This window comes from Parus major, chromosome 2, assembly GCF_001522545.3.
Source record: "Parus major isolate Abel chromosome 2, Parus_major1.1, whole genome shotgun sequence".
In the NCBI taxonomy this organism is placed as follows: domain Eukaryota; kingdom Metazoa; phylum Chordata; class Aves; order Passeriformes; family Paridae; genus Parus; species Parus major.
Window position 1 is genome coordinate 71,746,256 of NC_031769.1, and position 23,237 is coordinate 71,769,492.

At 34.7% G+C, this 23,237-nt stretch overlaps 1 protein-coding gene across 3 annotated transcripts in view; it reads left to right on the forward strand.

The window, feature by feature from the left end:
- Positions 1-231: 231 nt before the first annotated feature.
- CDH9 (cadherin 9) overlaps positions 232-23,237 on the forward strand; it is a 98,205-nt gene continuing 75,199 nt past the window's right edge. Inside the window, exon 1 of one of the 3 annotated variants that reach the window (XM_015618160.3) lies at positions 232-573. The gene's annotated coding sequence lies outside the window, so the exon portion shown is untranslated. Of the gene's footprint in view, positions 574-12,295; positions 12,606-23,237 lie in introns of those variants that run through there. The other 2 variants (XM_015618158.3, XM_015618159.3) reach the window with 2 other exon arrangements.

Here is a 23,237-nt window from a genome sequence, read left to right on the forward strand (position 1 = left end):
CCAATGTGTATTGCACAACAATGACACTGTGTTTCTAGTATAGATGTTTAGAGTAATTTTTTATTTTTTTTTCTCCGTATAATTCACAAGTTAGGGGTATACCTTTACACCTGATCTTAAAACAGACCAAACTGAGCTGGTAACATGAACCTCTGTATTTAAGCTTCAGTTAATAAGAGGGTCCTTAACAAAGCCCTCCTCTCTGAACCCTCCCACCGCATTCAGTTGCAAATCAGTGTTTGGCTGGCAAAGCCGCCGTGCTGTCCCCCCAGCCCCAAACCTTCTCACGCTGAGCACTGCGGCTCTAGCAGCAGCAACATCTCTGTGAGGGGCAGCAGCACCTCTCCTTGTCAGGGACCTATTTTATTAATCAGCGGCACTGAATGGAAACCAATCAGACACAGAGTCCCTTTGGCTTCTGCTCGCTGCCTGCCTGACTTAAAAGTGATGCCGGCAGAGAGGGAGCCCTAGCGAGTGCGTTCGGCGCTGGAGACACGGTAACATGCAGAAGGCAGCGAGCAGGTAGAGAAGCAGCGCGGAACGGACGGGACTGGGCTCACACAGCCAGCCTGGGTGAGTAGATCAACTTTCTGCAGCATGAGGACTACCCACAGGGAAAGAGCAGATGTTTTCTTCAGGAGTGTCTAAAATGCTGAAAATGTCTTACAGATACTTTTTAGGGAAGGGGGAGTGGAGGGGCAGTGTCAGCAGAGCACTTTGGGGATATTTTTCTTGATGAGTTCAAAAAACCCACAACCCACTAACTTGCTGAAATCTAAACTTTTGATACACTATATATGACAACTACTTGTGCATATTAAAAAATTAGCAATGCATGTGCTCCTTGGCAATACTGTTAGATATTATTCAGCTTTCCTTGCCATGTAAGAGTTACAATATAGCCTAACTTTCATGCAGGTTGCTTTGCCACCTCTCCAGATAGAAGCTATCCCCCCTTTTTTTTTTCACATATGTGTTTGTCAATACATCTAATAAAAGCAACCCTGGTTATGAAGGATGAAAAAATAGGAGGTCCTTGTTACAGCTAAGAAGGAAGTACTAACACTATTTTTAAATTTTCTTTAGTGAATGTAGCAAAATTAGTGGGATTTTTTTTATATGTGTTACAGGGGGAAGTGCAGCTCAGGGTTCAGAAAGACTGAGAGCTGAGGAAAATGTCCCTTTGGATATCTGTAGCAGTAAGACAAGTCAAAAGGCTTAAAGTGTAAGGATGCTTTCCAGAAGTGCTTCCAAACTACCTTGTCAGTCTAATATATGTAATCAGAGAGTCCCACAGAAAGCAAGGCAGAAAGCATAAAAGGTCAAACTGACCACTTGGTTCTGAAATAACCAGCAGAAAACAACTGAATGACATTTTGCCTTTTCACATGCAAGTAACATGCTGTCACATCTGTTTAATTTCACTGCCTGAGCTTCAAAGAAAGAATGATGTATATGAACTAAAAGGAAATTGGTATCCCTTGCTGTTGTAAGGCAATGTGCATACAGCAGCAACTCACCTTGTCACAGATTTAAGTCATAGCTCAGAAAATGGAATGGTATTTTCTTAAAACACTTTCCATTTTCAGTAGACAGATTTACAACCAATGTGTGAGTCTTGCTCTGATTTAAGGGATGAAAGTGATAAAACTAATATTTTAGTGAAACCACAGCAGGATTATGCTTCTTTGCTCAGTATTACACTAGCTACTTGTGCTAAAGATAAATATGGATAAAAAAGGAAGTGTAATACTTGTACTAGTTTTGGAGATGAGATCAAAAGATTTCTTTAATAAATTATACTGGTCATAGTGATAAGAATTGCTAATGACAGATCTTTAAAAATCAGGCTTCAAATCTCTCTCCATATCTGAAATGATAATTTTATTCCAAAAATTGAGTGAACTAATTAAATATTCAGAAATATTGTGTTATAATTTGTCTATGAATATTAAGAAATTCATTAGTAAATTATGTTAGTTGTTGAAAAAGGTATATTACTATTTATATATCAATCTGACAGATAAACATATTGTCCTGTCATTTGCATTTCTTTGTGTAGTAATGTAAATTCAAGAGAGAATTAAATATGTTTACGTCTAATGTAATTTAATTTTCTATTAACAAATATTTGAACATTATACAGTTAAATGTCTGTGAAATAAATAATTCTTGGTTTGGGCTTTTTTACGTTAGGTAAACAAGATTGATTTTAAATGGAGAAATGTAATTGTATCAGTACTATTAATACTTGTACCTAAAACAGTTGCCAAGTCTTTTTTAACTTGATGGAGTGAGTTCAGCAATCAAAGTTTTTTTATATGCTTATTGTATGAACTAAGTAGAGGTTTTAATTTAAGAGATTGTCTTGTACCCATTATTGTAGAATATTATGCTGTGTGTGTAACCGGTACATCTCACCTAAACACAAAAATAAGTTTGGTGATACAGTTTGTAGAGAAAATGTGGGGAGAAACACCTTTGCCATATACTTTGTACAGACCCATGGTAAAATTGCTTGAAGCTTTCAGAATTTTCACACTTGTCTGCAGAAGTGAAAATTCTGTAAAGGCTGTCCTCATCTCCAGAAAGCAGCCCATGTACAGGACTTGTGCTCTCCTCTCACCTGGCTGTTGCTCCACAAGGATGCTGATCTCAGCATGGTACTGGCAGAGACGCCCTCTCATCATGGGATCAGCCAATAACAATGATTTCATTCCCTGACCTATCCACCAAACAAAATGTAATAACTGAAGCCCACCAGTTTAAATGTCACCACCCATAATGCTGCTGAAAGGACTGTACAACTTAATTCTGACATTCGCTTATCTCTGGCATCAGCACACGGTTTCTGAATCTGCACATCGTGGGTTGCAAGGAATCTACTTGCAGAAGCGTTTGAGAAGTAAAGCCACATAGTAACAGGACTGAAATTTTCTCTGAGGATGAATTTGTGCAGGAGATATCATAGAAGAAAACTGGGGTACATAGGCTAGATTATAAGACAATTCAGATAAATAAATGTATGTGTTTCTTCCATGCAGTCAGAACTATTTAACTTCAGAAGGTAACTGAAGCAAAAGAGAAAAATGTGTCTCCCACTCATATCAGAATGCCTTCTGAATTTCTAAGGCTTGCAGCAGGTGTTACATGTAAATATTATCTGCAGAAACACTAATATTTGAACATGAATAGAGATGCCCAAGAAAAAAACTAACTGCATTCTGTATATGAGTGAGGGAGTTTATAAAAATCATATATAGGAATAAATCCAAAATTTTGCTAAAAGTGGTAGGAGGAGAAGGAAAATAAAGCAAAGGTAAATGAACAGAAAGTATTTTTGCAAAAACAGTCAGGGTAATTTCTCTCCTTACCTTTTAACCATATAGGAAATTGCTGAATGTTAAAAGACAAGTTATTTTCCTGGCTTTCAGTGACTCGTCATGATAAAAAATACCCCAGTGGCATTGAGGACTACTTGCTGAGCATGACTGAACAGGAAAAGAGTATCTTGATCTAATCATCCTATGTGTCTGCAGCGCAAAATCCTAGCAAAACTGAGATTTGGTTACTTTTGGAAAAAAGTTGCTAGCTTCAGGAAAAAGGAAAAAATGCTGGATGTATACTGCAGCCCAGAAGAAAACTCAAAATGTTTTAGAAAAAGAATATTTTTTAATACACCGTATGTGATTTTATTACAGAAATATCAGGAAGTGAGGTATGGTATTTATAATCTCTGCAGTCTTGGGAAGATTACAAAATGACATGGGTGGCGTTGTTGTCATCCCATACAGCGCCACACAGAGACTTGGTCTCAGTTACAGAGTAGTTCTGTGTCAGAGCCAGGGATCAAATGGGCCCTCCACTTTCCCAGTTCTCCAATTTCTCTGTATGATTATATCAATGTTCATAAAAATATGTTAATCTTGAATACTTAAATAACACCATCAATAACCACAAATATTTCTCAGAAAGTGAATTTCTGCAACTGCAAAATGGAGTGCTTCAAGTGATGGCCAGTGTATTTCTTTGCTAGTGAAATTCAAACTTCTATAATTAAATTTCATCATTTTTAGTAGTAAAAGTAATAGCAGCATCAAGACAACATCACTTTGGATTCTGTTTCTTAATCTCAGAAAATAATTATTTTTTATGTTATCTCCTTATTTGCAAATGTCAAGGAGGTATAGGTAAGTACAGGTTTTCTGTATGTTGGATGATGTTCAGGTTGCTTGGTCCGACCACCTTCATGGAAATTCTGCCTATATTGATACTGCAGTTTTGGGCCATGCACGCTGGTATTCAAGGATTCCACTTTCTGAAAAACACTGACTACATCTTGCCATTGTACATAATTATGTTGAGAAAGAGATCCTAAAGCACTTATCCAGACTCAAAACAGGATCTTCATAAATTACACCTAAGAAGAGATTCTATGAAAAAGAGAAAATTGTGGATAATACATTCTTGTTTGGGGATGGAAACATTAGGCCTTTTCATCATTTTAAACAAATTACACAACAGCTCTCAGAAGGAGATTATCTGAATTTAAGTATTTTTCAATAATAATTTAAGTCAATTAATGATGTATACAAGCCTTCTGGCAACATATACAGACATAATTAGATTTAGCCATTACTTTCAAAAAAATATGATCTATTATATTGATAATCAGTGGTGCAGAATTTGACATTTATACTTTGGCACGTCTTAAAAAAGAATTCAATAAAATATCAAGTTGTATAAAAAGTGTTCAATAAAGAAAATCTAAAAATATAATGATCTAAAAAACTCAGCTTAAGATCTTACTAAAATAATTGGATTTTATTTCCTCTGTACTCCATCATTCAATATTAGCTCCTACGGAGATGAGGCAAAGGAAAACAGGTCTGAGTTGGGTATAAGGGTGAAGTTAATCCCATTGCTTCTGTTTTGAAAGAAAAAATAGGCACAGAACAAATTAAATTTAGCATTTTAAAATACAGCAGTTATAAGTTCTGTATGATTTGAAAGTTTCAGTAAACTACTCACATCTGATTTTAACAGATAAAAATAGACCCAGTTTATAAACAGAACTGTTATATACGTACATACATACATATATATATATATATATATATTCATCTTCATGCATGTATACATGCATCTAGAGACATAAACCCAAGCATAACTCATGCAAATTCTAGAGAAAAAATAATTAAATATTTGTACAAAGCAATATATTACAATGGGTTTGCTGAAATTTATAGTGCTCTATTATGGCTGAATTTTTCTGCTTACTTTGTTGTTTATTGCAATACTTTTACATGGTTTGCATTATTCTTTGTCACTATTTTCCATACTAGTGGATTTAAAAATCAAGTTTGTAGTGGGAAGTTATTGCTCTTCCTTCTTATTTTTAAGTCATAGATGCTGGTTGTAGGTAATCTCATGGAAATAACTTTTCCTGTGTAAAGGGAAAAAAATCAGAAAAACATACTTATTTCAAAAGGAAATTCTTGTAGTTGTTTAAACTATTTGTCAGGAGAGCTGTTTGTGTTTGTGTTGCATTCCAGAACCTGTATTCAGAACAAGTAATATTTTGCAATATGACTGGTCCCACTGAAGCCAGTGAAATTACTTTTGTGCATTTCCCTTACCCCAAGTAAAAATGAGTGCTGAATCTGTATTCTTATAATGAAGCTATCTGATAAAAAAAAAATTCTATTTTCCTCAGAGTAAACATAAAAATATTAAATTACAAAAAACAGTTTCCCATTTCCTGGAAGATTTGCAGTAATCCTTACATTTGCTTCCCAAATATAAAAGGTAATTTCATTGTTAATGGGAATTCAGACTTGTAGGAAAAATGGATTTCTATCTAAAAAATAATGTAGTCTCTTCATTCCTTCCTGTTTTCTGCAATCCATGGATTATGAAAAATTGAGCTTGATCTTGATTTTAATGGCTTTAAATTTGTGTTATGTATGACTCCTTTCCTACTCAAGACCAGCTACCTGGTTGGATTTACATATATTCTAAAGTAAGAAAATAAGTAAAATTCCTTGTATTGTAAATAAAATTAATTAATCTCTTCAAGTTCCTTCATAGAATTTGAATGACACTAAAGGTAATTGTTCTTTGTGCAGTAGTAAGAATAGAAGCAGTAGTAATAAGCTGAAAACTAGCACATTACTTGAAGTACTGATATTGTGATATTGTAATTACATTTGTCACATTTTGATAAAATTCAAGCTTCTGGTACTGCCTGCTCTTCCAGTTAGTGTCTTCTTGAAAAATCTACTTATGGTACCAAAACATCCCTGCAGTAAGCAAAAAGACTTTCAAATAAAAAAAAAAGAAAAAGTTTTGTTTAATGTACCTATAATCACTTTTATAGGCAATTAAAAAGAAGAAAATCTCAAAAAAGTTGGTATAGCTGCTCTCAGCTACCATCAGCTAAAAAAATATACTGGTTGAGAATCTTTCCCTGAAGGTTTCATTCAGGAAAGGGAAAAAAATAACTATTTAGCTCAAAAGGGGGGGTGAAATAGGAAGTTGCTAGACTGCACCACAGACTGAAGTCTTTGGCCAAAAAAATCCAAAAAAAGCCCCAAAAATTATATTAAAATATGCTCATCCCTATTGATTGGTTGAATCTAAGAGATAATGGTTTAGGAACATGCTTAGTGCTGCACATTCAGAAACATAAATGTGAGCACTACTAGAATGAAAGATTTAGAACTTCTGAAAATGATACTCACTCTAAAAATTTATTTCCCATTGGAATTTATGCTCAGGAAATTCACATTCACATTTCAGAGCAAATTTCCTTCACACATCCCTACAATATAGTTCCAAAGAATTTAGAAAATATAGGATAAAGAAAAATTAAAATAAACTTTTCAAATACAAAAAGGCCCTCTATGGTTTTTTTCTGTGTCCCATGTGTTGAGACCATAGTTCAGAGCACTCCCCAAACAAAAAGCCTACAGGCTGAATAGTTTTTTAACTACTTTATGTTTGCAAAGCAGTTATACGATTAAATAGAGAACTGCGCTGCTATATACAGACATAGGTCTAAGGAAGGAAAGAAGGAAGGAAGAAAGGAAAAAAGGAAGGCTTCCTCTCCAAGAAGAGTGGATTCACAAAGCTGAAGCAGCATAAACATTTCTGGATTGCTTATTTTGAGATCATTTAAAATGCAATACTGTGGGTAGCTACAATAAAAATAGGACCAAAATCAATGTCGTCGTTTATCTCCTTTCTTCGCAAATAGCATCAGAATCAATATTTTTTACAGACTGAAAGCTGAAATATGAAAGAAAATACTCTTTAGAGGAACATAAATGAGGGGACGGTGTGGTAGAATGGAGAAAGAAGAGTCACGTTAATTTTCTGCTTCCTTCACCTCTAGTTAATTGGCACTAATTAAACTTCATGCTAGTCAGCCTGTGAGTTTAGTAGAAAATTTTAAAAATCATGAAATTCCATTGCCTGTGATGAAAACATACATTTGTGTATACGTGTATCTGTATCTGTGTCAATATAGTTTTATTATTATTTTGATATAATTTTAGACACAGAGGTTAGATTCAAAGATTTAGGAATCTAAGTATACTTATATCTCTCTATATATCTACATATCTACCTACATAGGTATATATGTAGGTATATATGTAAATCTATAATGTGTAATGACTAATAGAGATTTTTTTGTTTGCTTTTTGTTATTTAAGTGCACAGCATGTCTGTTATGAAAGTCATGCATATACTTGCATTGTAAGTTCTCCAGAGCTATATGTTATATTTACTAATAGCTAAAATAATATTCTTATGTGCTCTGAGTTGAGGAGGCCTTTACAGGTAATTTTCAGTTTTTATTCTATAACATCAGACCTAGAGTGGTAAGTACCAGAGAAAAACACAGAAAAACATCTGCTCTGTCTATGCTGCCATTCTAGAATCAGAATTGTTTGGACTAGAAAAGAACTTCGAAGTTTGATCTCCCTGCCATGGACAGGAGCACTTTCCTCTAGATCAGGTTGCTCAAAGCCCCTTCCAACCTGGCCTTGAACTTTTCCAGTGATGGAATATCCACAAATTCTCTGGGCAATCTGTTCCTGTGTCTCAACGGCTTTGCTGTAAAATATCTCTTCCTCATGTGCAACCTAAACCTTCTCTTTCAGTTGAAAGTCATTAGCTCATATTGAGTTTTTCATCTGTCAGTTCCATCAAGTCCTTATCAGCACAGCTGCTCTCAATCTCTTAATCCCAGAGTCTGCAGTGATGCTGAGGATTTACCCAGCCCACGTGCAGCACCTTGGACTTGGCCTTGTTGAACTTCATGAGATTTGCATAGGCATGTTCCTTAAGTCTGTCAAGGTCCTTTTGGATGGCGTCTCTTCACTCAGGTGTATTAGCTGCACTACAAAGCTTGGTGTCATCTGCAAACTTGCTAAGTGTGCAGTCTTTCTCACTGTCTGTGTAGTTTAAAAGGGCATTAAATACCATTGGCCCCAGCAGAAAACCTTGAGGGACATCACTCTTTACTGGTTTCCACTTGGACACAGACATTGACCGTAAATCTTTGAATGAGGCCATATCAGTGTAACAGTCTAACCACCAAACCTGTATGACTCCAATTTAGCAGCATGACTGCTGTGGGGGATCATATCAAAGGCCTTTCAGAAGTCCAGGTACATAGTATCAGAAGGTACCTTGTCCACTGATGCAGTCAGTCCATCACTGAAGACCATGAGATCAGTCAGAATTTGCCTGTGGGACAGACGTGTTTGCTGTCCCTAATCACCTCCTTATCTTCCATATGCTGTAATACATCTTGCAGGGTGATGTGTTTCATAATTGTACCAGGTACAGAGAGGAAACTGACTGGCTGGCAGTTCCCAGGGTCCTCCAGCAAATCAGCCCCAATTCATTCTTTCAAGATTTCTACAAAATAATTCCACTTCATTCAACAAATTTGTTTTGAGGCAAAAATTCCATGAAAGAGGAACTTTTGACTAAGTCACATTAATACAATTACTTAGTATGACTAATTGGCAACTTTCAGTGAATCACCCGTGCACTTTGTACCTCACTACAAGCACTGACAACATTCACACCCTCAGAAAATTTAAGCAATTACTTCAACATGGAGTTTTAAGCTTCCCTTTCTGTTTTCACCTCAAGGAGCAAAGGTTTAGGAAACCTGAAACCTTTTTGCTACAATGGAGGTTTTGGAATTCTTCATCCTTACTGTATGGTCATCTAAATGATCAGCCCCAAGGTAAACAATACCTCTGTTAACTTTAATTTAAATGTCCGTTTACAATGCAAATAAAAGTTGACTTATGCCTACTTTGCTTAATTGGTCCTGAAGTTCAGTTTTATCCTGATAATTGAAAGGTTGAATGATGTGAGCATGCTCCCTTTAAACAGAAATTTCCATCCCGGTGACCACTATCAAGTATCTAAAGAACAGGAAGGACAAGGAAAACATAGACATGTTTTTTGGTTTTTTTGCAGGTCGTCTGTAATAGTAAATTCTAAGCCACACTGAAGGAAGCATGAGGGTTCCAGCATTGCCACAGGGCATCCAAGATTTCTTTTTCTGTTTATAAAAAAGACAATGGAAGATGTTAAGATTTAAATATACGGTAGTCATAGGACTAAGTCACCATCTTCATATGCAAGCAATTGTTTTCCTATGTGTGGTTGACAAATAGCACCACCAATCCCACTCAGAAAAAAAAAGAATTGTTATTTGCCCTGAAATATAAAGGTGTTCGTCTTTGAAGGCAGCATGTTTTGTAACACTTTTCCTCAAAAAATGGAATGATGACGTATGTTATGTTAAACAGTTGAGACTGGAAATTGATTTATCTTAACAAATCTTAATGCTCCACCAGTTATATTCGTTAATGGTAGGACTGGATATTAAAACTTCTAGGATACCTCACTGAGAATTTTGAAAGTATTTTTCATTTGTTTTACTGTCTACAGCCCTCTGAAACTGCATGCAAAAGATATTCTGACACAATCACTGTAAAAAACCTCCATATTTAAATGCAGAAACATAGCTATGCTTTCCTTAATTATATGTGTGTGTGTATATATATACACATGTACCTGTGGTCATAAATAAGTGCAATTAAGAAGTCAAAGCTCTTACTTGTGAGAGTCATGTACATTATAATTTCATTGAGTTCATCTTGTACTGAGCAGGAGTACCACAAAATCCCAGTAGAAAATATGTATGAAGCCAGTTACAAAAATGATTACCTGCCAGAATGGCGGCAGAATTATAACTTTTCTGACATGTATTTCTTTTCAGATTGTGTACCCCTCCCTAGGGTGTAGCTTTACTGCCCACTTGTACAGCAGCAACTGTACATTCAGGTCTCCCTGTGTTTCTGCTGTGATTTGAGCTGGGGGACTACCGAGTTTTTGTGGCCAGAGGGACTTCTTGATCTGAGGAGAGCAGAGGAAAGGGTTCAGAGGTTTCTGAGTTGATTCTCAACTTCTGATGGAAGTGAGGAAAAAGAGGGTGGAACCTTCCACTAAAAGATGATCAGCAAAAAATTCCTTTCCCCATGTTCTGGAGACCAAACTGGTTTATCAGGTACAAGAAGAGATGCTTCCCCTACTCCAAGTCTCCCTGACCTGTTGTCCAAAAGAATTAATGTCACCATCATGTTTGTCTTAACACTTTATTGATATTGAATAATGGGAAAGAGTTGGAAGGGTGAGGGTAATTACTAATGTCTGTACTCCATCAGTAGGAGAACTCCAGAGAAAGAGGAGGATTGGGCTAAGCATAGGATCCCACCTGGCCTAGGTACATGCACCCATGTCACTGGATATCCATATCTTTCTGTCCTATTGGAGCAGTCATTAATAAGGAGAGTTATATCCTCCTCTATCACATTCATTCCCAAGGACACTGACTACTTGGCAAAAATTATAACTAATAACTACTAGAAATATTGTTAATATTTCTGCATTCCCTGACATGGAAAATAATACCTATTTCTTAAAGTCAATTATTATTCATATATTAGACACTGAACCCAGGTCTAATAAAACAACACAGCAGTATCTAGATGTCTCTGGATTCACTGGTTTAAGTGGGTTGTTCTTACCCTGTAAGTTCTGCAAACTTCTCAGGAGCCTGTTTCTAAGAAAACTGCACAAAAATCTGTAGTCAAATTACAAAGAGTTTGAAATTTGTCATACAGAATTGCACTTTCCCCATGGAAAATATTTATAGTATCTGTAATCTGTAGTAATTGTAAAAAGGAACAATTTAGAACCATGTGTCTACTGCATTTTCAACAGATTAGAGGTTTATAAAAAAATATATATATGTGGCCTAGTAACCTTGTTTTGGTGAGATCATAGGCTGCAAAAAAAGGGAGAGATTATAAAAGAACAGGTAGTGGAGAATTTTTATTCATACTTTGTTGGGATATTGATATCACTAAGAAATCCAAAGGACAAAAGAATAATCAGCAAGGCACAGACATTGTAGTTTTAAAGGGCATTTGAACCCTTCTGGTTTTAATATTATCTACTAACAAGTTCAAAACTTTGCATGGATGTGATCCTGCATTTTTTAAGTTCATGTTTTGCCTTTGACTCCATCTTTGATAAGTGTAACCAAATAATTTTATATTTGAATTTGAAGTCCTGTTAATTTACAGGTGCAATGTACAATATACAGGGAGAATGTAAACAGTCATAGCTTATTGCTCTGAAAAAAATATGCACTGGCTTGAACAACTCATTTTTGATTGAACTCAGACTACATACTGAATGTAAATCTTGAAGCAAGAAATACTAGAACATGAGAAAATTATAAAAATAATTATGAGGACATAACATTCATTGTAACAGTATAGTTCTTTCTCATGGATCTGAAACAATACAGTTGGTTTATTAGAGACCAGACAAATTAGTATTCCTGTGGTGCCCCTCAGAAATTGCCAATTACCAGTCAGTAATTACAACAAAGTATTTCAAAGTGTTCTATGACAGCAATCAAGTATAAGCTTCAGGTAAACAACAGAAGTGCACACAGTTCTGATGGTAAGCTCATCATGGTCTAGCTGAATATTCCCATGGACATCAGTAACATTTAGATCCAATCTTTATAAAGAGAGGAAATATTGTCACAGTCATTAAAAAGCCAAGCAGAGGACTTGAGAGCAGCAAAGGGATAGAAAGGGCAGAATGCACTGCACAGCCGAGCACCAGCTTGTTCAGAGTGCCTGAGGTTCCTGACCCTCACCAGGCTCCACAAGCTGGGCAATAGTCATAGGATGGACATGGTCAACTGTTGCACAATCAGGACTAATGCTAAGCTATTAAAAATTTTTCCTTTCCAGTCTCTTCACATCCTTCCCCCTGCATAGGGATTGGTGTGTGCACAGAATCCACACTGTTTAAATAATGTCCATGTTATAAAATGTGAATTGATAGATGACAGTAAATGACAAAGCCAATTAGAATATATTATGTGAACAAAACTATTTGGATCTATTTTTTTTAAATGTATTCTCTTTTGCGCAGAAGTAATCGGTATTCAAGCAAACAAGTGGAATCAAATCCATGTTACTTTCAAGGTAAATGTCAGACAAAACAGGATTGCAAAATGCCAACAGATAGTGATTTCTGATACAGCAGAGGATAATGTTAGATGAAAACACTGGTAATATAAAGAGATTTCTTTCTCCATCAGCTGGGAGGGAAAGGGAAATTATCTTGTTCTGCTACCAAAATGAGATTGAAATATAATTTTAGTATAACTTGAAATCAGTATAATATTGTGAACATGGTGGTTATAGAAGTAGTAAATTCCTTTATTAAAATAGAATAATAGATTGAAAAAATTTCTATACATGAGTACCACATAACAAGAACAATAGACAAAGACAAATTAGACACATGGCTAAAATTTTTGGTTTAAAAATTCAGATTCAAATGTATACATTAGCAATGTGTTGAAGAAGTCATGACTTTAGAAGGTATTAGAATGTATATGTTACTGAAAAAAAATTCATTAAAAGATAGAGGCTGAGGCAAAGTGGAAAAACTACAGAAATGCAACAGAAACTTAACTGCAAGCCACTGTAGTTGGCAGAATGCTTTTACTGACTTATCTTGGAAGAAAGTTCTGAAATGTCCTGCAAATACTAAACGAGAGAAAAATATGAACAATATTATGGCACATGGGCAGAGCAAATGCAGTACATGTAGGTAAGAAGGAAAACCAAAACACCCTTACAAAGATTAATTGGTTACTGAAATAGTGTCCTGTGTAAGTGATGAAGCAACAAATAATGGAAATAAAGAACATTTGACCACACTTAAACTTAAATGCATACCAAAATAGAGACATACTGAAATAAATATGTTAAAAAAATACAGAATTGTCTTTAAGAAAGAGAATGTAAAATTATAATTTTATACATCATAGAAAAATCACTATAAATTGGGAATTCCGATTATCAAGTCACTACCTCAGTTCTTATTAAGGCCACTTTTAGTGTAGGTGTAGATAAAACCTGCAATAGAATCAGATAATAGTTAAGTAATCTCAGTTCATTGTATGACAGAGGACTTGTATAATTAAAACAAGACAATAAATTGAAAGTATGAATGTTATTGACTTGGTTATGAAATATTAAAACTAGGTCTGATGATACATAAAAGAACTTCATTGAACATAATTGGAGTAAACATTAACATATTTTCAAATGCCAACAGGGAAAACAAAAAGCAAAAATATGTCTAGAGTTAGCACTTTTATTTTAATTACACTTGCAGTGATCACATCCAAATGAGGAAAATTTCATGCAAAATATATTTTTCAATGTATTTTCTTTTATAATTTCAGCACATGCAAGCTGGTTTTAACAAAAGTATTTTCATATGTATTCAAGACAAAAAGGGAAGGCTCAAGACATGAAATATGTTTAACCTCAAATTCATAATTTCTTTTATGATGACTTAATGGCAGCTAATACATATTTTTTTATGGTATGAAATTAGCTGCTCTGCAAGATTACTGACTTTCATTATGATACAAGTGGGAGGGGGGTTCAACATGGAAATGAAAATGAAGTATTTAAATTTGTATTAGATACAATGTATTCAATAATTGAAGTGATTTTATTATTTCATACTAATTACTAGAACATTTCATGTCACAATAGACATGAAAAAGTGGAAAGCTGTTTTCATATTGTGAAGCAATATAATAAAAGCTCATTAAATTTCAATAGGAGAACTGAAAAGATTGACTGAAATTTTAAAATATACCAACTAAAGAATTTTCCTTTCATAGGAAATTTGAAAAAAATACTGGTAATGAGAGTAAATTATGGTGAAAACTCCTTAACAAATAATAACTTGATGAAGATGAATAAATTCTCATTTTTGTAAGTTTTGAGTTCATGTACGTTGCTGGAGCAAATTACCTGGAGGTCAAGTCACAAGCTATTACATCAAGGTGCATCATAGGCTGGATTGACTTTTTGTCATAAGAAGATATGAGATAAGTAGAAACTGTCTAATGAATTTTGGAATGGAGATGAAACTACCTAGATGATTTGTTCAGCTAAGCTATTTTTATGTGGAATGTTTATTCCATCATGCTTTATCTAGTCATTTACTTTTCTTGAGAAAATGTGCAGTCCTACTTGTCTGCTTTGCAGTGAAGTCACTTTTAGAGCTTACCATAAGCTCAATAGCATAGAAGTTTTCCGAAAACTTATCCATTTTATTGCAGGAGAAATTGTTAAGTGACATCAGATACCCCTGTGGTAAATACAAGTTTGTGTGAATGATGCTTATTCCCAGACAAATGCTATCTTTAAAGTTTCACAGAAAGTAGCAGAGGCTATTAAAATGCATGGAGAGAGTATTGCTATTATAAATATTTCCAGTAAGAAAAATCTTGTAATACATGAAACAATAGATCCAGTGTAAAACAGACTGTTTTCAGAATTCCTGAGCATCTATAAAACTAGTTTAATTTGTGGACCTGCTGATAGTTTCCAGCTCTAAAAACATCAGATCCATGTTGCTTGAGCTGGGTAATTGGAAAGTGTTTCTAACAGAGAGCCATGCTTCATCTGGCAAATAGATACTATGAATGGAATGTTTAACTTTATATGCTTCTCTGAAGAACACTAATTCTTCTATCCTACACCTTTGTTCTCAAGCGTTTGTATCCTGGCTTTTTTCCTCATCTTCTCAGTGCTTTCCTCATCTTCTAGCTTGCTCTTTCCCTTCCCAGTACTCGCCTTCCTCTTTTATTCAGCATTCATTTCATGAAAGACTAAAAACCAACAAACAAACAAAAAAAGAACTAAGGGACATAGTGGTTTAAATTACATAACACATTATTCTATGGTGTTTAATTTTACTTAGGAAAAAGGAGAAAAATAATAGAAAAAATCACATTCCATACAAGGGATAACATATTTTTGTATATGTTGCTTTCAACCACAGAATTTGTACTTGGACTTCCATCTCCTAAATTTTAACCTGGCATGTCTTTTCTCATGGAAAATCAAACTTATACTTTAGTTAAAAAATATTACAAAGGGATGAAACAACTATCAATACTTCTCTGATGCTGAGAATGCCAAAAGTCTTTCCTCACAAAGGGTTACAAGGCTGCGCTGGAATTCCAATGTGGCACATGGAACTTATGAAAAGAAAATGCTGTAAAGGAATTGTGAAAATAAAACACGTTATTGATCACTCTGTGCTTTTCCATTCTGCTCTTTCAGATATATTCTTGTCCACTGACCTTTCAGATATGAAGGCAATCTAGTCCATGTTTTCCAAAATATCAGCAATGCCTTTATAAGTACTGTGTTCCTCTAAGCAAGTGTTTAATAAGTGGAAGTCTCATCAGTTATTAAAAGTGGTGTTTGTATTAGTCTCAGTTTTTACAGAGACATGCAATCAAAGTATGTTTAGAAAATACCTTAGGCACTTACATTTTATATTTATATATATTTTTCATTTCAAAAAATGTGAATTAAATAAAAAGACACTACACTCTTTTCTCAAAATTGAAAAAAGTGCATGTAGGTGGAATTAAGAGCAAGAAAACTTTTTTCCAACTATTTTTTCTCATGACAGGGTATTTGCTAAAGCGTATTTGTCTTTAGTGTAACCATTTCACTCAGATCCAATAAGATTATTAATGTGTATTATCTAGTTCTGGGTTATACTTACTAATAGTAAACAAACAAACAAAAGAAACCTCAGAGCAAGCATAATCCTTAAGAAAAAGGAATAAAGGAATTTATGCAGCTTCACTGTCTCAAAAAGTGCAAAGGTATAGTATAATGTTATGGCTCCCTCTTTTGGATAACAGATATCTAGTATTCAATATTAAGAAAACTCATCATGTCCTTAACACCAAAAAAATCTCCACAGAGCACTATTTTTCCTCCAGATCTTGCTTAGAAATGATTAACGAAGTCAATAAAACAAGCTTTTATCAGCTTATTGCAAAATGCAAATATATGGTGGATGTCCATTTTATAAAATATACATGCATTTCCAAGATAACACTAGTTAGAATATTTTTGAAATATGTTAAACATTAGTCTATCAAGTACCTAAAAAACTGGAACATGAAACTCTGATGGATTGCTCCTTATTTTAGCAGTGTTGTTAATACAAAATAGAGAACAATAAAGAGATGATTGATGAAAGCACTTAATCTAACTTGCCCTCTGAAAAAGTGAGCAGAAAGGAACAAATTTTACTCTTACACTATTATTACTTAGTTTATAACTGTGACTGAAAAATGAAATGAATGGTCACTTGGGTTCTTCTTTTAGAATTTCCATTATAAATGCAACCTAGTTAAAAATCCACAGATTTATATGCATTGGTTTTGGGATATTTTTGAACATATCATTGAAGAAGAAAAAGAAATGTAACATGATTAGAATTAAAAAAAATCCTGCAAAATATTTTTTATAAAGTGGGAAAGGTAGGAAAGAGTAAAACTTGAAATGCATCAAATACAAAATAGTGACTCCTGACAGAAGTTAAATTTCTGTGGTTTAAGATCTTTCTCTAATGTAAGATTAGTAATCTTTGTTGGCTTTATAGATATTGTTGCATTTAATTCTGGATTTGGATTTTGTTTTCCCAAGTACTGGAAGCAAACACAGTTCATCTACATTAGTATTTAGTCATAACTCCATAACAGGTTTAATTGTCTTCAAGTATCCCTGTAGGCTGCTCCGAGACAACTGGAAATAAATTTTTTGAGAAAAAAAAAGGCTTTTGCAAAATTCAGTAGCACTATTCAATAACTTCAGCAGAGCCAGCTAGAAGGCAGTTTATTTCACTCAAAACCCCTTCCTCTTGCTTTCTTATTGCCTTTATAAAAAATATTGATGTTAGGCAGGCACATATAAATGAATGGATTTACAGGTTTTGTTTAGCACTTTCTATCGCTAAAAATAGCCATTCCTTAACATTCATTAAGATGTTGAGCTATACAATTATAAAATTAGCTGGATTTATATCATCAACTAACTTAGAATTAGTATGTATTGATGTTCATTTTTATTATACCATTGCAGTGTGTTTTCTTTTCTCAGCACCCAAAACTGCAATAGGACAATTGCATTTGATATGCTGGGTCATTATTATTCATTCTATTTATTAGTAACAGTTACTATAAAATGTTTATTTTATAACCAACACTGCAGTAATGAGATTTAGATGAAGGTACATCTTTCCCATGAAGAACTGCCTGTGGATAGTGCATATAATGGCAGTGTTTCAGAGTTAGGAAAAACAAGGCAATTTAACAGGCCTTATTGAAAGTAGAAATTAGGCTGTTACACTAAGTGATGCTGCATACTCCCAGACATACTACTAAAACAAGACAGCAAAATTTGGCTGTAATAAAGACTGAAGACCAAAAAAGGTAAAAAGAAGGAAGAAGTTCATTTGCACAAGGTGTAAGTTTGTTTCACATGACATATCTATTCCTATTTAAACCAAGAAAAGATTAAAGCCCAGAGCATGTCACATCCTTATGTATAGGTCATCTATGCACCTTCTTGTTATATGCTTGAGTTAATTTGTTTTCTTTGAAGTCACAAATTTATTACTTGTCTTAGCTATATGAAACTCAAACAAAGGTATATCTCCTCATATATCCTTTTCCCTTGATTTTTTAGGAATGCAAGAAGGAAGGGAGACAATCACAGGCATTTCAGCTTATGAAAAAGTGTTTTAAAGCCAGACTATACACTGCCATTTAAATGTTAGACCAAAAGTACTAGACCAGAAACCATAAAGCAAATGCTTTGCTATAAAAACTTTTTTCAATCTTATTTCTACTCTTTTTTCAGTCTGAAACTGGAACCATATACATAGTTTCATGCAGTTATAATTTTGCTTTTTACTCACTTTAAGTCTAAAGGACAAGGAAAATACAGGAAGCAATTCTGAAACGCTGTCTGAGAAGTACTTTGTGTGTTTTGAATTAATACAAATAAATCACATGAAGACCTGAATATTCTGGGAGTTCTTGCAGAGATATAGATTATTAAGCTCTCAATTCTGGTTCAGGCATTACTAAAGAAAAAATGTCACATGACATTTTAAAGCTGACTTGTATTTTTAGAGACATAAACTAGTTATTTCCTTCTCTGGTAGATAGAAACAAAAGAAAGAAATAGCAAAACAGTTCTTAAAGACATAGCAGGTGATATATTTCTCTACATTTAGATGCAGTTTCAGGTGGGTTTGAAATTTCCTGCCACGGGACTAAGAAATAAATATGCTTATAAACACATAAAATCTTCACTAATTGTATAAAATTGAGGAAGGCAAAATCAGGAAATATTACAGGAGATCTTAAAACCTCATTGGGGAAAACTATAATCAAATTTTCGTTATGAAATTGGACATTAAAACCAAACTCTGAGCTACTGCTCATTGTTCTTAGTGAGCTTCTCTGCAGGACTTTCAAACACCAGAGGGCCACATCCAAGATGTTAGCCCTTGGGAGAGAGTATAGATATTAAACCCTTAGGGAGCAAATTGCAGAACAGGGATGCACTAAAAAAGCATATATACCTAATGGGCAGAGCTATGGATCAGTGTGATATCCTTTCTGTCATTTCATCAGAGAATGGGGAAGCATTTAAAGAAACTGCTATGACCAAAAACTACTTTGGGAAGTTCCATGCAACACTTCACCGTCAGTGCTGTGCTTGTGGCTACACAGTGCTCTGTGATTCATTTGTCACAGTTCCCAGGAAAAAAAGAGAAGGAGTTATAAACCCTAAAGGAATCAATGCCAGATCAGGTTGTTTATTTGTTTATTTATTTATTTGACCAGGGACTCAGCAGAGGATCTCATTTCAGTACAGTGGGATTTCAAGCCACTTCACATATACTACCAAGAATCCTAAATATCTCAGTGTTGAAACAGCTGAAATATTCATTATTTTCTCTAACTTTTCAATTGAATTTCCTTGTTGCTTGAGGGTTTCAAGGTATCAAAAGCAATACTAAGTTTTAAAAAACTGTTCCTGCAACTTGTTCCTAGTAAAACTGAAACCCAAACTGAAACTGAGGCACAAATGAGTGAAACTGTTAACAATACTTATACAGAACACAATAGTTAGACACATGGGGTACTGGGGAAAAGTCAGGGTAGCTCTTCAATAGGGAAGTGCTGCCACACAGACCTATTCAAGTTCCCTGAAAGTAGTTTTGATCTCTTTGATATTATATAGTTCTGCTTCTAGAAGGCTTTTCACAGGGCAACTCACCATATGATCTTAAGCACCCATGAGCTAGAGCTGAAGGTCCCTGAATATATCAGTAATTGATATATAATTATATCAATTATATATATATATATATACATTGTGATATGATAGATCAGTAATTTTTATAAAATACAACAATAATTTTAATTAAAATTATTTAAATTTAACAAATAATAGAAGAATAATAAAATAAAGAATTAATTTAATTGATTAAATGACAGAAACTGTCAGGGAGAAGTAAATAATGAGTTTTGACATTGAAGTGTCTGTTTTGGTGTTCCACAGGGATCTGTACTAGAGCCAGTACTGCACATACCCATAAATAAACTGAAAACAGGTTTGAATATAAAGGTGAAAAACGTTGCAAATTACATTCAGCATGTGCTGGGATAAAGTTAATTTTCTTCATAGTGGCTAGTATGTGGCTGTGTTTTGGATTTGTGGTGGAAACAGCACTGATAATGCAGAAATATTTTCATTACTGCTGAGCAGGGCTTATACAGGGCCAAGGCCTTTTCTGTTTCTCACAGCACCCCACCAGTGAGCAGGCTGGAGGTGTGCAAGAAGCTGGGAAGGGTCACAGCTGGAACAGCTGACCTCAACTGACCCAAGGGATATTCCAGATCATATGGCATCATGCTCAGGATACAAACCTGGGCAGAGAAAAAGGAAAAAAATGTATCTTCAGTGTAAAGTAGTTTGTCTTCCCAAGTAACCACTGAATGTGATGAGATGGAGATTGCTCTCCTAGAGATGGCTGAGCACCTGCCTGCCCATGGGAAACAGCAAATGAATTCCTTGTTTTTCTTTGATTTTGTGTGTAGTTTTGTTTTACCTATTCAACTGTTTTTATCTCAACCCACAAGTTTTCCCACTTTTCCACTTCTGGATCTCTCCCCTGCTCTATCATATAGTGAGGGAATGGCTGTGTGAGGCTTGGTTTCCTCCTGGGGATAAACCACCACAACACAGAATATATAATAAAGGCAAGTGGGTGTGCAGAGGAATCTTATGACTATGGTTATACTAACATACTTCAACTCTGAAAATTTGTGATGTACTTCGCCCATAACTTTTCACTGTAATTACAGACCCTAACATTATTTTAGCTTATACCAAGCTCTCCCAGAAAATTCCCATCATGAAATCTCATAAATGTCATGGACATGGTAGACCCATTTTGGACTGAGGCAGGCAAGAGAAGAAAGTTTATCCATAGGGATTTGAGCCTTGCTGTGCAAACCAGTCTACTTTACCGTGGTCTAATAGCTACAGTAGTTTGCCATACCTACATTTGAAGTCTATGTGATACAGTGAGTGGACAGCCAAATGATATATGATGAAATTCTTATCAAACTATGTGAAATCATGCACATGTGAAAAAACCCAGACTATACACTTAAAATAATAAATTCATACTACTGCTGTTGGGGAATGACACCATAATGTGACAAGAGATTATACAGGAAAACTTTAGCCCAGGGCTGTGGGGTCAATAAAAATATGCTATGCCATATATCATGATGAAATTAAGCAGAGAAAGCAATTAAGCTGCTGTTTATAAATGCATGAAGCAACAAATTATGATTGCCAAACTCAAGAGATATATCAAAAAAAAAAAAAAAAGTAAATAGAAGAGATTCAGAGGAGGGCTACAGATGCGATCAAAAGTCTGGCACAGCTTCCATACAAGAAATGTTTAAGCAGGCAGTCCCAGAGCTTTCCATCTTAAGCTGAGGGAGAAATTGATTTAAGTCCATACATTCATCAGTGGCAAAAAGAGTGGAGAGGGAATAACTGTTTTTTGTGACTTCCAATGGCTGTATTTGTTGTCTAATGAAGATGTCACTCACAATGTTCAAAAACAAACAAAAAGGGTTTGCTCTTTTCACAAAATTGGTAAATATGAGTCTCCTTGCAGAATATTGTTTCTCTGAGACACATGCTTTCAAAGAAAATCTTGAGAAAGTCATGGCAAAGAGAATCTATGGGGGACCGCTACCTTATGTAGACTAAGAAAACATACAGAAGAAAAACTATTATATGCTTCTCCACATTTAAAGGTTATCATGCACGTCTGCTTGTTGAAGATACCATTATTTATACCGTCAGGTTACTGACAAAACTAGCACTACTTTATTTTGAATTTATTCATGTTTCATTTTGAAATTATTCATGTTTGTCTTTCATTAAAATGACATTAGAGTGAAAAAATTTTTGGTTTTTTGTTGGGGGAATGTTTTTAATTTTAAAAAGAGATTTAGACCTAGAATAAGAAAAAGGAAAGTTATCAAAATTTATATTTCTGAGATCTATCTTATTCTTTCAAGTGAGAGAATTATAATTTTTAGGTTTTTTTAAAGCATTTATTATGGAAATATAGGATGAAACTTCAGCTGCATCAGACTCCTTTCAGATTACCTGAGATAAATTAATAGCAAAAAAAATATGTTAAGTTTATACATTATTTCTGTTTACAAATTCCTATGCTTTCAATACTCCTGATCAACTCTGAGAATAAAACTTTTCTATATTTTGTGATCCTGTTGGAGACAGAAGAAGGACATAAAGGAGGTTGATCTCTAATGAATGACAGCATTCAGCAGCTGTTCAATTCCATGAGGAAGGAAGCAGCGACAATGGGCTACAATTACATTCTGAATTTGCTAACCACCTTTAATTGGTCAGCAACTCAGTTTTTCCAGTCCAGAGAAGTGAATGTATAATCCCTTGTAGGCAGTAATTAAGTACTTCTCTGTAGGAACAAGATTTCTTATGAGTCAGATGTACATGAGCAAAAAAAAAAGGATGGCAGAGATTTAAGTTTTTTAAAAGACCTTGAGATACTAGCTTGAAGATGTCCTTATTCTGAGAGATTCCAGCTTGTAACAATCTCTTTGGCCATTATACAAGCTGTAGAGTCAGAAAGTTTAGCAAGCTCTCATTGTGGTATATGCCATGCTCAGGAGACATGCAGAGATGGGAGGCACCAGATGTAGAATCTCAGAACGCTTTGTTAGAAGCTTGATGTGTGACCAGAGTAGACTGATACATAATGAGGCAGCAAGAAAAAGAAATTTAGAGAAAGTGTGTAGTCCCAGTTATCAGGAGAACTGGTAATCCTGTCATTAACAGTGCTGCCATAGGTGAATCTCATCTGTTTCTTGCAGAGAGAATAATGAAAATCAATATGTCTGGAAAATAGGGGCCTATAACTCCAGATGCGGTTTGGGTTTGTATCTGGCAGATAGAAAGCTATGCTGCTTATGAAAAAAAACCAACCAAACAAACAAGCAAACCAAAAAAAAACCCAACCCCAAAAAACCCAACAATAATAAGTGCCTTAATTTTGGTACCTGCAGAGTATCAATGTCAAAATACAGATGATCAGGCTATGAGTGACAAAACAGTCTTAAAGGG